Source organism: Pristiophorus japonicus, unplaced genomic scaffold, assembly GCF_044704955.1.
Source record: "Pristiophorus japonicus isolate sPriJap1 unplaced genomic scaffold, sPriJap1.hap1 HAP1_SCAFFOLD_30, whole genome shotgun sequence".
Lineage (NCBI taxonomy): Eukaryota > Metazoa > Chordata > Chondrichthyes > Pristiophoridae > Pristiophorus > Pristiophorus japonicus.
This window is the reverse complement of record NW_027252779.1, coordinates 10,896,463-10,912,819: the sequence shown is the minus strand read 5'-3', so window position 1 is coordinate 10,912,819 and position 16,357 is coordinate 10,896,463.

Below are 16,357 nucleotides of genomic sequence, written 5' to 3'. Positions count from 1 at the left end.
GGACCATGGTCTCTGAATTAACTGTTTCATTCTCCATCCTAATGCAGAATTCCACCATATTATGGTCACTCTTCCCCAAGGGGCCTCTCACAACGAGATTGCTAATTAATCCTTTCTCATTACATAACACCCACTCTAAGATGGCCTCCCCCCTAGTTGGTTCCTCGACATATTGGTCTAAAAAACCATCCCTTATGCACTCCAGAAAATCCTCCTCCACCGTATTGTTTCCAGTTTGGTTAGCCCAATCTATGTGCATATTAAAGTCACCCATTATAACTGCTGCACCTTTATTGCACGCACCCCTAATTTCCTGTTTGATGCCCTCCCCAACATCACTACTACTGTTTGGAGGTCTGTACACAACTCCCACTAACGTTTTTTGCCCTTTGGTGTTCTGCAGCTCTACCCATATAGATTCCACATCATCCAAGCTAATGTCCTTCCTAACTATTGCCTTAATCTCCTCCTTAACCAGCAATGCTACCCCACCTCCTTTTCCTTTTATTCTATCCTTCCTGAATGTTGAATACCCCTGGATGTTGAGTTCCCAGCCCTGCTCATCCTGGAGCCACGTCTCCGTAATCCCAATCACATCATATTTGTTAACATCTATTTGCACAGTTAATTCATCCACCTTATTGCGGATACTCCTTGCATTAAGACACAAAGCCTTTAGGCTTGTTTTTTTAACACCCTCTGTCCTTTTAGAATTTTGCTGTACAATGGCCCTTTTTGTTCTTTGCCTTGGGTTTCTCTGCCCTCCACTTTTCCTCATCTCCTTTCTGTCTTTTATTTTTGCCTCCTTTTTGTTTCCCTCTATCTCCCTGCATTGGTTCCCATCCCCCTGCCATATTAGTTTAACTCCTCCCCAACAGCACTAGCAAACACTCCCCCGAGGACATTGGTTCCGATTCTGCCCAGGTGCAGACCGTCCGGATTGTACTGGTCCCACCTCCCCCAGAACCGGTTCCAATGCCCCAGGAATTTGAATCCCTCCCTGCTGCACCATTGCTCAAGCCACGTATTCATCTGAGCTATCCTGCGATTCCTACTCTGACTAGCACGTGGCACTGGTAGCAATCCCGAGATTACTACTTTTGAGGTCCTACTTTTTAATTTAGCTCCTAGCTCCTTAAATTCATTTCGTAGGAACTCATCCCTTTTTTTACCTATGTCATTGGTACCAACGTGCACCACGACAACTGGCTGTTCTCCCTCCCTTTTTAGAATGTCCTCCACCCGCTCCGAGACATCCTTGACCCTTGCACCAGGGAGGCAACATACCATCCTGGAGTCTCGGTTGCGGCCGCAGAAACGCCTATCTATTCCCCTTACAATTGAATCCCCTATCACTATCGCTCTTCCCCTTTTTTTCCTGCCCTCCTGTGCAACAGAGCCAGCCACGGTGCCATGAACTTGGCTGCTGCTGCCCTCCCCTGATGAGTCATCGCCCTCAACAGTACTCAAAGCGATGTATCTGTTTTGCAGGGGGATGACCACAGGGGACCCCTGCACTACCTTCCTTGCACTACTCTTCCTGCTGGTCTTCCATTCCCTCGCTTGCTGAAGGCCTTGGCACTGGTGGCAGAGGGTCAAGAGTCCGCTTGCTGAGGGACTAGAGACTTGTTACTAAGGGACAAGGGACCAGTTGCGAAGGGACAAAGGACCAGTTGCGAAGGGACAAGGGACCGGTTGCGAAGGGACAAGGGACCAGTTGCGAAGGGCCAAGGAACTAGTTGCGAAGGGCCAAGGGACCAGTTGCGAAGGGCCAAGGGACCAGTTGCGACGGGACAAAGGACCAGTTGCTAAGGGCCAAGAGACCGGTTGTGAATGGACAAGGGACCAGTTGTGAAGGGACAAGGGACCAGTTGTGAAGGGACAAGGGACCAGTTGTGAAGGGACAAGGGACCAGTTACGAAAGGACAAGGGACCACTTGCGAAGGCACAAGGGACCAGTTGTGAAGGGACAAGGGACCACTTGCTAAATGAAAAGGAACTGGTTCCTAAGGGCCAAATGCCTTGCTGCTTGGAGCGAAACGACCGGTGCCTGAGGGCCAAGGGGCTGGTTGTTGAGGGCCAAGGGACTGGTGGCTGAGGGCAAAGGGATCGGTGGCTTAAAGGCAATGATTCGGTGCAAAGGCCCAAGTGTCTGTTTGCTGAAGGCCTTGGCACTGGTGGCAGAGGGTCAAGAGTCCGCTTGTTAGGGACTAGAGACTTGTTGCTAAGGGACAAGGGACCAGTTGCGAAGGGACAAAGGACCAGTTGCGAAGGGACAAGGGACCAGTTGCGAAGGGCCAAGAGACCAGTTGCGAAGGGCCAAGGGACCAGTTGCGAAGGGCCAAGGGACCAGTTGCGACGGAACAAAGGACCAGTTGCTAAGGGCCAAGAGACCGGTTGTGAAGGGACAAGGGACCAGTTTCGAAGGGACAAGGGACCAGTTGCGAAGGGCCAAGGGATCAGTTGCGAAGGGACAAGGGACCAGTTGCGAAGGGCCAAGGGACCAGTTGCGAAGGGACAAGGGACCAGTTGCTAAGGGCCAAGGGACCAGTTGGGAAGGAACAAGGGACCAGTTGCGAAGGGACAAGGGACCAGTTGTGAAGGGACAAGGGACCAGTTGTGAAGGGACAAGGGACCAGTTACGAAAGGACAAGGGACCACTTGCGAAGGCATAAGGGACCAGTTGTGAAGGGACAAGGGACCACTTGCTAAATGACAAGGAACTGGTTCCTAAGGGCCAAATGCCTTGCTGCTTGGAGCGAAACGACCGGTGGCTGAGGGCTAAGGATCGGGTGGCTGAGTATGAAGTTTCTGGTGGCTGAGGACCAAGACACCGGTTGCGAAGAGCCAAGTGTTGGTTGCTGTGGAGCAAGGGAGCAGTTGCTATGGGCAACGGACTGGTTGCTAAGGGCCAAGTGCCTTGCTGCTTAGAGCGAAAAGGCCAGTGGCTGAGGGCTATGTGGCAAGTGCTGGCTGCTAACGACCAAGAGACCAGTTGCTATCGACCAAGGGACCGGTTGCTAAGGGACAAGGGACCGGTGGCTAAACATAGAAACATGGAAAGTAGGCGCAGGAAAAGGCCATTCGGCCCTTCGAGCCTGCACCACCATTCAATATGTTCATGGCTGATCATTCAACCTCAGTACCCGACCCCTGCCTTGTCTCCATATCCCAGGATCTTTTAGCCGTAAGGTTGACATCTATCTCCCTTTTGAATATGTCCAACGAACTGGACTCAACAACTTACTATGGTACTGAATTCCACAGCTTCACAACTCTCTGGGTGAATAAGTTTCTCCTCATCGCGGTCCTATATGGCTTAGCCCTTATCCTTAGACTGTGACCCCTGGTTCTGGACTTCCCCAACATCGGGAACATTCTTCCCGCATCTAACCTGTCCAATCCCATCAGAATTTTAAAAGTTTCTATGAGATCGCCTGTCATTCTTCTAAATTTCAGTTAGTATCAGCCAAGCCGATTCAATCTATACTCATATGTCAGTCCTGCCATCCCGGGAATTAGTCTGGTGAACATTCACTGCACTCCCCCAATAGCAAGCACGTGCTTCCTCATATTAGGAGACCAAAACTGAACACAATACTCACAGTGTGGTCTCTCCAAGGCCCTGTGCAACTGCAGTAAGACCTCCCTGCTGCTATACTCAAATCCTCTCGCTATGAAGGCCAGCATGCCATTTGCTTTCTTTACTGCCTGCTGTACCTGCATGCCAACCTTCAACGACTGATGTATTATGATACCCAGGTCTCTTTGCACCTCCCCCTTTATTAATCTGTCACCATTCAGGTAATTATCTGCCGTCCTCTTTTTGCCACCAAAGTGGTAACCTTACATTTATCCACATTATACTGCATAAGGGCCAAGGTACCGGCTGCTAAGGGCCTAAAGACTGTTTGCTAAGGGCCATGGGACTGGTTGCTAAGGGCCAAGGAACTGGTTGCTAAGGGTCAAGGAACTGGTTGCTAAGGGCCAAGGAACTGGTTGCTAAGGGCCAAGGGACAGGTTGCTAAGGGCTAAGGATCGGGCGGCTGAGTGTCAAGCGACTTGTCGCTAAGGGTTAGGGCATCGGTTGCTAAGGGCCAAGGGACAGGTTGCTAAGGGCCAAGTTCCTTGTTGCTAAGAGCGAAACGCCCAGAGGCTGAGGGCTAAGGGCCTGTTGCTCAGGGCGAAGGGACCTGGTGCTAAGTGGCAAGTGTTGGTTGCTAACCACCAAGGGGCTGGTTGCTGAGGGCCAAGGGGTCGATTGCTGAGGACCAAGTTGCTGAGGGCCAATGGACCTGTGACTAAGGAACCGGTTGCTGAGGGCCAAGGGTTGGCTGCTAAGTGGCAAGGGTCTGGTTGTTGAGCAGCAATGGACCAGCTGCTGAGGGCTAATTGACTTGATGCCGAGGCCATGAGACTGGTGGCTGAGGGCCATGGGATTGTCTACTAAGTTCGACGGGACCGGTTGCTAAGGACCAAAGGACCTGTTGCAGAGGGCCAAGTTACTGGTGGCTGAGGGCAATGCGATGGTGGTTGATGGCCCGAGACCAGTTGCTTTGAGACAAGGGACCGTTTGCCGAGGTCAAGAGACTGGTTGCCGAGGGCCAAGGAACAGCTTGCCAAGGGCCAAGGGACTGGTTGCTAAGGGCCAAGGGACCAGTTGTTAAAGGACAAGGGACAGGTTGTTGAGGACCAAAAGACCGGTGACTGAGGGCCAAGGGACTGGTGGCTAAGTGCCAAAGCACCAGTTGCTAAGGGCCAAGTGTTCGTTGCTGTGGGCCAAGGGAGCGTCAGCTAAGGGCCAAAGGACCAGTTGCTTGGGGTCAAGAGACCGTTTGCTAAGGGCAATATGACGGTTTGCTAAGTGCCAAGTGACTGGTGGCTGACGGCCAAGAGACTTGTTGCTAAGGGCCAAGGGGCCAATTGTTAAGGACCAAGAGACCTGTTGCTAAGGGCCAAGAGACCGGTTGCTAAGGGCCAAGAGACCGGTTGCTAAGGGCCAAGAGACCGGTTGCTAAGGGCCACGGGACAGGTTGCCGAGGACTTTTGGACCGGTTGCCGAGGGCCATGGGAGTGGTGGTTGAGGGCCAGGGGACGGGCTGCTAAGGACCGAGAGACTGGTTGCTAATGGCCAAGGGAATGGTTGGTGTGGTCCAGCTGCTTGCTGCTAGGAGCGAAATGACTGGTAGCTGAGGGCTAAGGATCGGGTGGCTGAGCGTGAAGGGACTGGTGGCTGAGGGTCAAGTGTTGGTTACTGTGAGCCAAGGGACCGGTTGATAAGGGCCAAGCGACTGTTTGCTAAGGGCCAGGTGCCTTGTTGCTGAGAGCGAAATAACCGGTGGCTGAGGGCTTAGGGACCAGTGGCTGAGGGCCAAGTTGCAGAGGGCCATGGCACGTTTGGCTAAGGAACCGGTTGCTGACAGCAAAGGGTCATAGAAACATAGAAAATAGGTGCAGGAATAGGCCTTCGGCCTTTCCAGCCTACAGCACCCTTTAATATTATCTTGGCTGATCATGCAACTTCAGTACCATATTCCTGATTTCTCTCCTAACCCCTTGATTCCTTTAGCCGTAAGGACCACATCTAACTCCCTTTTGAATATATCGAACGAACTGGCCTGAATAACTTTTTTTGCTCGAGAATTCCACAGGTTCACAATTCTCTGAGTGAAGAAGATTTTCCTCATCTCGGTCCGAAATGGTTTACCCCTTATCCTTAGCCTGTGTCCCCTGGTTCTGGACTTCCCCAACATCGGAAACATTCTTCCTGCATCTAACGTGTCCAATCTCGTCAGAATGTTATATGTTTCTATGAGATCCCCTCTCATTCTTCCAAATTCCAGCGAAAATAAGCCTCATCGATCCAGTCTTTCTTCATATGTTAATCCAGTCATCCCGAGAATCAGTCTGGTCAACCTTCGCTGCACTCCGTCAATTGCAAGAATGTCATTCCTCAGATTTGAAGACCAAAACTGTACACAATATACAAGGTGTGACCTCACCAAGGCCCTGTGCAACTGCAGCAAGACCTCGCTGCTCCTATACTCAATTAATCTTGCTATGAAGGCCAACATGCCATTTGCCTTCTTCACCGCCTGCTGTACCTGCATGCCAACTTTCAATGATTGATGTACCATGACAGCCAGGTCTCGTTGCACCTCCCATTTTCCTAAGCTGTCACCATTCAGATAATATTCTGCTTTCCTGCATTTTCACCAAAGCGATAACTCACATTTATCTACATTACACTGCATCTGCCATGCATTTGCACAATCACCTAACCTGTCCAAGTCAACCTGTAGCCTCTTAGTATCCTCCTCACAATTCATGCTGACACCCAGCTCAGTGTCATCTGCAAACTTGGAAATATTACATTCAATTTCTTCATCTAAATCATTAATGTATATTGTAAATAGCTAGCGTCCCAGCATTGAACCTTGCGGTACCACAATCGTTACCTCCTGTCGTTCTGAAAAGGACCAGTTTATTCCTACTCTTTGCTTTCTGTCTGCCAACCAGTTCTCTATCCACATCAATACTTTCCCCACAATACAATTTGCTTTAATTTTGCACACCAGTCTCTTGTGTGGGACCTTGTCAAAAGCCTTTTGAAAGTTCGAATACGCCACATCCACTGGTTCTCCCTTGTCCACTCTACTAGTTACATCCGGAAAAAATTTAAAAGATTTGTCAAGCATGATTTCCCTTTCGTAAATCCATGCTAACTTGGACTGATCCTGTCACTGCCTTCCAAATGCGCTGCTATTACAACTTTAATAATTGATTCCAACATTTTCCCCACTATCAATGTCAGACTCTAATTCCCTGTTTTCTCTTTCCCTCCTTTTTAAAAAAGTGGGTTTACATTAGCTACCTTCCAATCTATAATAACTGATCCAGAGTCTACAGAATGTTGGAAAATGATCACCAATGCATCCACTATTCCTAGGGCCACTTCCTTAAGTACTCTGGGATGCAGACTATCAGGCCCTCGGGATTTATCGGCCTTCAATCCCATTAATTTCCCTAACACAATTTCCTGACTCATAAGGATTTCCTTTAGTTCCTCCTTCTCGCTAGACCCTCGGTACCCTAGTATTTCCGGAAGGTTATTTTTGTCTTCCTTCGTGATGACGGAACCAAAGTATTTGTTCAGCTGGTCTGCCATTTCTTTGTTCCCCATCATAAATACATCTGATTCTGACTGCAAGGGACATATATTTGTTTTCACTAATATTTTTCTCTTCACATATCTATAGAAGATTTTGCAATCAATTTTTATCTTCCCTGCAAGCTTACTCTCATCCTCTATTTTCACGCTCCTAATTAAAACCTTTGTCCTCCTCTTGAATTCTAAATTTCTTCTAATCCTCAGGTTTGCTGCTTTTTCTGGCCAATTTATATGCCTCGTCCTTGGATTTAAAATATCCCTAATTTCCCTTGTTACCCATGGTTGAGCCAACTTCTCCGTTTTAATTTTAAGCCAGACAGGGATGTACAATCTTTAAATTTCATCCATGTGATCTTTAAATGTCTGCCATTGCCTATCCACCTTCAACCCTTTAAATATCATTTGCCAGTCTATCCTAGCCAATTCACACCTCATACCATCGAAGTTACCTTTCCTAAAGTTCTGGACTCTAATCTCTCACTTAACTGTCTCACTTTTCATCTTAATGAAGAATTCTACCATATTATGTTCACTCTTCCCCAAGGGGCCTCGCACAACAAGATTGCTAATTACTCCTTTCTCATCACACATCACCCAGTCTAGGATGGCCAGCTCTCTGGTTGGTTCCTCGACATATTGGTCTAAAAACCCATCCCTTATACACTCCAGGAAATGCTCCTCCACCACATTGCTACCTGTTTGGTTAGTCCAATCTTTCTGTAGATTAAAGTCACCCGTGATAACTGCTGAACCTTTACTGCATGCATCCCTAATTTCCTGTTTAATACCATCTCCAGCCTCACTACTACTGTTCGGTGATCTGTACACAACACCCACTAGAGTTTTCTGCCCTTTTGTGTTCTGCAGTTCTACTCATACAGATTCCACATCATCCAAGCTCATGTCATTCCTTACTATTGTGTTAATATCCTCTTTAACCAGAAACTCTACCCCACTTCCTTTTCCTTTCTGTCTATGCTTCCTGAATATTGAATACCCCTGGATGTTGATTTCCCAGCCTTGGTCACGCTGGAGCCATGTTTGCGTAATCCCAATTACATCATATCCGTTAACAGCAAACTGCACAGTTAATTCATTCAGCTTATTATGAATAAGGACAAAACAGTACGCCTTGTCTTATACTCAATAGTCCTATGGATAAATCCAACACCCTATTGCTCTTACTATCGCTGCACGGCATTGCTCGTGTACATTTAATGCACTTGAAAGCTGACATTTATTTTTATCTCTGCACCTTTAGGATGTACGAATGTTAAGCATTTGCCCTACCCGCATGCATAACATGGAAATTATCTAAGTTATACGTAATTTTCTAGTGATGAGCCCAGTCTCCCAACACATTAAGATCTGCTTGAATCAGACGAGCCTCTTCTACAGTTCGAGCATGCGCATAGATCTTGGTATTATTTCCAAATTGTGCCCCAACCCCACAATCCAGATCATTGATAAAAATAGTGAAAAGCAACGGTCACAACACTGATCCCTGCAGGACACCACTGGTGACTGGTCTCCAAACAGATCCAAATCCATCTATAACTGCTCTTTACCTGCACGCTGCCAGCCAGTTCTGTATCCAGCTCAATATACTTCCACTAATATCAGAGGCTCCAATCTTGCGTGGTACCTTGTCAAAAAGGTTTTGGAAATCTAAGTAGACAATGTCTACTGGGCTTCCCTCATCCATCAACTTTGTAACTTCTCAAAAAGTACAATTAGAGTTGTGAGACATTAACTTTTTTTTATGAAGCCATGTTGGTTTTCCCTAATATGTCCCTCCCTATCCAATTCATAAATTGCATCCCATATGATTCTTACCATCATCTTATCTATTACAGATATAATTACACAGATCAGCCTTGACACATTGTTTTAAAAATGGGGACTACTTTCGCCTCCTTCCTATCTGTAGGGATAATTCTAGAGTGCAGTGAGCTATTAAACATACAGGACAGAGGCTCACACAGCACATGTCTCATCTCCCGGAGGAGCCTCACACAGCACATGTCCCATCTCCCGGAGGACCCTCACACAGCACATGTCCCATCTCCCGGAGGACACTCACACAGCGCATGTCCCATCTCCCGGAGGGGCTCACACAGCACATGTCTCATCTCCCGGAGGACCCTCACACAGCACATGTCCCATCTCCCGGAGGACCTTCACACAGCACATGTCCCATCTCCCGGAGGACCCTCACACAGCACATGTCCCATCTCCCGGAGGGGCTCACACAGCACATGTCCCATCTCCCGGAGGACCCTCACACAGCACATGGCCCACCTCCCGGAGGACCCTCACACAGCACATGTCTCATCTCCCGGAGGTCTCTCACACAGCACATGCCCCATCTCCTGGAGGGGCTCACACAGCACATGTCCCATCTCCCGGAGGACCCTCACACAGCACATGTCCCATCTCCCGGAGGACCATCACAGAGCACATGTCCCATCTCCTGGAGGACCCTCACACAGCACATGTCCCATCTCCCGGAGGGGCTCACACAGCACATGTCCCATCTCCCGGAGGACCATCACACAGCACATGTCCCATCTCCCAGAGGGGCTCACACAGCACTTGTCGCATCTCCCGGAGGACCCACACACAGCACATGTCCCATCTCCCGGAGGGGCTCACACAGCACATGTCCCATCTCCCGGAGGAACCTCAACAGCACATGTCCCATCTCCCGGAGGACCCTCTCACAGCACATGTCCCATCTCCCGGAGGACCCTCACACAGCACATGTCCCATCTCCCGGAGGTCCCTCACACAGCACATGTCCCACCTCCCGGAGGAGCCTCACACAGCACATGTCCCATCTCCCGGAAGTCCCTCACACAGCACATGCCCCATCTCCCGGAGGGGCTCACACAGCACATGACCCATCTCCCGGAGGACCCTCGGATGGATAGCCTCCGGCCCAGCTACTATATCTATTTTAAAGTTGTGAATGTTTCCTAAAACAATATGTTTATCAATGTTAATGTTACTGATAAAACTAATATTATTAAATTCGAATATTTGAGCATGATGTTAAATGGTGAAGACTGATGCAAAGTACTCACTGATATTCCCGCCATACTCAGTGAGTCCTGTGTAACCTGTCCTTGAACACCCTTCAGTGGCCCAATAAAGACTTTGATAGTTCTCGCACTCTGCACATAACTGAAAAAGTTCCGCCCATGTCGGCCAGTTGTCTACAATCATTTTATTCCCAGAGACTTTTTGCTGATTGAACAGCAGCCTTCGTTTTCTTTAGTTGTTCCTTGTATTCACCCTATTTATTTGAGGTTAAATTTATTTAATTTGTGGAAACTTTTCTGTTTACATCTTTGTCTAGAGCCAGTCGGCCACCTTGTCTATTTCTTACCACATTTCCTTCTTTTAATTTTGACTACATTTGTTTACCACATTTTTAAACTTGTTCTGAAAACCTTTCCATTGATATCCAACATCGGTCACATCACCACCGAGGAGGGTTGACCAATTTACCTGTTACAATCCTCTGCCAGTTTGGAGAAGTTTGCCCTGAAATGCGGTCCATGTTGCAGGGTCTCATTCCCTTTGATTCTCCCGGCCAATCGATATGGTATAATGCGATCAGTGTTGCCCAGATGTTCCCCACACGGAGGCCAGATCCCAGGTCAGGCTCACGACTAAACACCAGATCCAATCTCTGGTTTTCCCCAGTTACTGCATTAACATGTTGTGTCATTAAACAGTGCTGTATATTTTCACTCAATCTTTCAGCTGTACTGCCCCCAGCAGCTGGTAAAGGCCCCTGGCCCTGAATGTCAGGCCAATGACAATGATCTTCCCTCACTTCCATTCTCTCTCTGTTCCCACACACACACTGACTGAGCTCTCAGGCTGACTGTACCCAGCACCTTCTCTATTTATTCTCTCACATTGCAGCATTCCCGCTGCTGGGCTCAGGGGCTGTGTGGGCGGGGCCCTGACCTCACACACGGTGGGCGGGTCTGTGACCTCACACAGGAATTGAGAGCGAGTTGGATCTTCATTGTTGTCTCTCCGGACAGAGAGAGAGCCCCAGACAGTGGGAGGGAGAAACCCCTTGTTAATCAGTGTCATTAAAGCTGGCCAACGCTCCAGGGAAGTTGCTGAGTTTTCTGAGTTGAATATATTGTCTGTCAGCTCTCTCTCTGCCTGAGGTGTCACTGAGAGAAAGTAAAACACGAGGGAAAGACAGACAGATGGAGGCTGGGCGGGTTTGTCCTGGATGGGCTTCAGCCAGGAATATAAAGGAATGGGCAGTGATTACAGATCGCGGAGAAAGCATGCTGGCCTTCAAAGCGAGAGGATTTGCGTACAGGAGCAGGAAGGACTTACTGCAGTTGGACAAGGCCATGGTGAGACCACACCTGGAATATTGTGTGCAGTTTTGGTCTCTTAATTTGAGGAAGGGCATTCTTGCTCTTGAGGGAGTGCAATGAAGGTTCACCAGACTGAGTGCGGGGATGGCAGGACTGACATATGAGGAAAGATTGGATCTGCTTGGCTTATACTCACGGGAATTTTGAAGAATGAGAGGGGATCTCATAGAAACATATAAAATTTTGATGGGATTAGACAGGTTAGATGCGGGAAGAATGTTCCCGATGTTGGGCAAGTCCAGAACCAGGGGACATAGTCTAAGGAAAAGGGGTAAGCCAATTAGGACCGAGATAATGAGAAACTTCTTCACTCAGAGAGTGGTGAACCTGTGGAATTTTCCACCACGGAAAGTTGTTGAGGCCAATTCACTAAATATATTCAAAAGCGAGTTAGATGTGGTCCTTAGGGCTAAAGGGATCAAGGGGTATGGAGAGAAGGCAGGGTTGGGATACTGAGGTTGAATGATCAGCCATGATCTTATTGAATGGCGGTGCAGGCTAGTACGGCCGAATGGCCTGCTCCTGCACCTATTTTCTATGTTTCTATCTTCAATATGTGACCTACTCCTGGTAAATGCACGGCCAGTATATGAGGAGTCGCTAACCGCGGAATATTGAATTATTTTTAATTGAATGTTTTGTTTCAAACAGTAACTACAAGGTAGGTTAACATCGCACTGTATTTCACACCGATAATATTGGTCTCATTTTCTGTCCTGATTAGATGTCCCGGTGAATGTAGGAGTGCTTGAGAAGATTCCAGCTGTGGACCTAACAGGGATTGTAGACTGAGGAACAAGACCAGATGACCCAGCCCAGGATTGTGAGAGCACCAAACAGAGAAAACTATTGATTCAAAGAGCTTCCATACATCGATAGGGGCTAAAGGTAAGAGAGAGGCCCATGGATTCAGATGCACAGTGGTCCTGGGGATAGACTGGGGAGAAAGGTCAGAGAGAGTCCCATTGACTCAGATACACACTGGTCCTGGGGATACACTGGGGAGAAAGGTCAGAGAGAGTCACATTGACTCAGATAAACACTGGTCCTGGGGATAGACTGGGGAGAAAGATCAGAGTGTCCCATTGACTCAGATACACACTGGTCCTGGGGATAGACTGGGGAGAAAGGTCAGAGAGAGTCCCATTGACTTAGATACACACTGGTCCTGGGGATAGACTGGGGAGAAAGGTCAGAGAGAGTCCCATTGACTCAGATACACACTGGTCCTGCGAATAGACTGGGGAGAAAGGTCAGAGTGTCCCAGTGACTCAGATATACACTGGTCCTGGGGATAGACTAGGGAGAAAGATCAGAGAGACTCCCATTGACTTAGATACACACTGCTCCTGGGGATAGACTGTGGAGAAAGGTCAGAGAGAGTCCCATTGACTCAGATAAACACTGCTCCTGGGGATAGACTGGGGAGAAAGGTCAGAGAGTCCCACTGACTCAGATACACACTGGTCCTGGGGGTCTGGGGAGAAAGGTCAGAGAGAGTCCCATTGACTCAGATACACACTGGTCCTGGGGGACTGGGGAGAAAGGTCAGAGAGAGTCCCATTGACTCAGGTACACACTGGTCCTGTGGGACTGGGGAGAAAGATCAGAGAGAGTGCCATTGACTCAGATACACACTGGTCCTGGAGGACTGGGGAGAAAGGTCAGAGAGATTCCCATTGACTCAAGTACACACTGGTCCTGGGGATAGTCTGGGGAGAAAGGTCAGAGAGAGCCCCATTGACACAGATACACACTGGTCCTGGGGATAGACTGGGGAGAAAGGTCAGAGTGTCCCATTGACTCAGATACACACTGGTCCTGGGGATACACTGGGGATAAAGATCAGAGAGACTCCCATTGACTCAGATTCACACTGCTCCTGGGGATAGACTGGGGAGAAAGGTCAGAGAGTCCCATTGACTCAGATACACACTGGTCCTGGGGATAGACTGGGGAGAAAGGTCAGAGAGAGTCCCATTGACTCAGATACACACTGGACCTGGGGATAGACTGGGGAGAAAAGTCAGAGAAAGTCCCTTTGACTCAGATAAACACTGGTCCTGGGAATAGATTGAGGAGAAATGTCAGAGAGAGTCCCATTGACTCAGATACACACTGGTCCTGGGGATAGACTGGGGAGAAATGTCAGAGAGAGTTCCATTGACTCAGATACACACTGGTCCTGGGGATAGACTGGGGAGAAAGGTCAGAGAGTCCCACTGACTCAGATACACACTGGTCCTGGGGGTCTGGGGAGAAAGGTCAGAGAGAGTCCCATTGACTCAGATACACACTGGTCCTGGGGGACTGGGGAGAAAGGTCAGAGAGAGTCCCATTGACTCAGGTACACACTGGTCCTGTGGGACTGGGGAGAAAGATCAGAGAGAGTCCCATTGACTCAGATACACACTGGTCCTGGAGGACTGGGGAGAAAGGTCAGAGAGATTCCCATTGACTCAAGTACACACTGGTCCTGGGGATAGTCTGGGGAGAAAGGTCAGAGAGAGCCCCATTGACTCAGATACACACTGGTCCTGGGGATAGACTGGGGAGAAAGGTCAGAGTGTCCCATTGACTCAGATACACACTGGTCCTGGGGATACACTGGGGATAAAGATCAGAGAGACTCCCATTGACTCAGATTCACACTGCTCCTGGGGATAGACTGGGGAGAAAGGTCAGAGAGTCCCATTGACTCAGATACACACTGGTCCTGGGGATAGACTGGGGAGAAAGGTCAGAGAGAGTCCCATTGACTCAGATACACACTGGACCTGGGGATAGACTGGGGAGAAAAGTCAGAGAGAGTCCCTTTGACTCAGATAAACACTGGTCCTGGGAATAGATTGAGGAGAAATGTCAGAGAGAGTTCCATTGACTCAGATACACACTGGTCCTGGGGATAGACTGGGGAGAAATATCAGAGAGTACCATTGACTCAGATACACAGTGGTCATGGGGATAGACTGGGGAGAATGGTCAGTGAGTCCCATTGACTAAGATAGACACTGGTCCTGGGGATAGACTGGGGAGAAAGGTCAGAGAGAGTCCCATTTACTCAGATACACACTGGTCCTGGGGATAGACTGGGGAGAAAGGTCAGAGGGAGTCCCATTGACTCAGATACACACTGGTACTGGGGGACTGGGGAGAAAGATCAGAGAATGTCCCATTGACTCAGATACACACTGGTCCTGGGGATAGACTGGGGAGAAAGATCAGAGAGAGTCCCATTGACCCAGATAAACACTGGTCCTGGGGAGAGACTGGGGAGAAAGATCAGAGAGAGTCCCATTGACTCAGATAAACACTGGTCCTGGGGATAGACAGGGGAGAAAGGTCAGAGAGAGTCCAATTGACTCAGATAAACACCGGTCCTGGGGAGAGACTGGGGAGAAAGGTCAGAGAGAGTCCCATTAACTCAGATAAACACTGGTCCTGGGTATAGACTGGGGAGAAAGATCAGAGTGTCCCATTGACTCAGATACACACTGGTCCTGGGGATAGACTGGGGAGAAAGGTCAGAGAGAGTCCCATTGACTCAGATAAACACTGGTCCTGGGGATAGACTGGGGAGAAAGGTCAGAGAGAGTCCCATTGACTCAGATACACACTGGTCCTGGAAATAGACTGGGGAGAAAGGTCAGAGTGTCTCATTGACTCAGATACACACTGGTCCTGGGGATAGACTGGGGAGAAAGATCAGAGAGTCTCCCATTGACTCAGATACACACTGCTCCTGGGGATAGACTGTGGAGAAAGGTCAGAGAGAGTCCCATTGACTCAGATAAACACTGCTCCTGGGGATAGACAGGGGAGAAAGGTCAGAGAGTCCCATTGACTCAGATACACGCTGGTCCTGGGGATAGACTGGGGAGAAAGATCAGAGAGACTCCCATTGACTCAGATTCACACTGCTCCTGGGGATAGACTGGGGAGAAAGATCATAGAGTCCCATTGACTCAGATACACACTGGTCCTGGGGATAGACTGGGGAGAAAGGTCAGAGAGAGTCCCATTGACTCAAATACACACTGGTCCTGGGGATAGACTGGGGAGAAATGTCAGAGAGAGTCCCATTGACTCAGATACACACTGGTCCTTGGGATAGACTGGGGAGAAATATCAGAGAGTACCATTGACTCAGATACACAATGGTCCTGGGGATAGACTGGAGAGAAAGGTCAGACTTTCCCATTGACTCAGATACACAGTGGCCCTGGGGATAGACTGGGGAGAAAGGTCAGAGAGAGTCCCATTGACTAAGATAGACACCGGTCCTGGGGATCGTCTGGGGAGAAAGGTCAGAGAGAGTCCCATTTACTCAGATACACACTGGTCCTGGGGATAGACTGGGGAGAAAGGTCAGAGAGAGTCCCATTGACTCAGATACACACTGGTACTGGGGGACTGGGGAGAAAGGTCAGAGAGAGTCCCATTGACTCAGATACAAAATGGTCCTGGGGATAGACTGGGGAGAAAGATCAGAGAGAGTCCCATTGACCCAGATAAACACTAGTCCTGGGGATAGACTGGGGAGAAAGGTCAGAGAGAGACCCATTGACTCAGATAAACACTGGTCCTGGGGATAGACAGGGGAGAAAGATCAGAGAGAGTCCAATTGACTCAGATACACACTGGTCCCGGGATAGACTGCGGAGAAAGGTCAGACAGTGTCCCATTGACTCAGATACACACTGGTCCTGGGGATAGACTGGGGAGAAAGGTCAGAGAGAGTACCATTGACTCAGATATACACTGCTCCTGG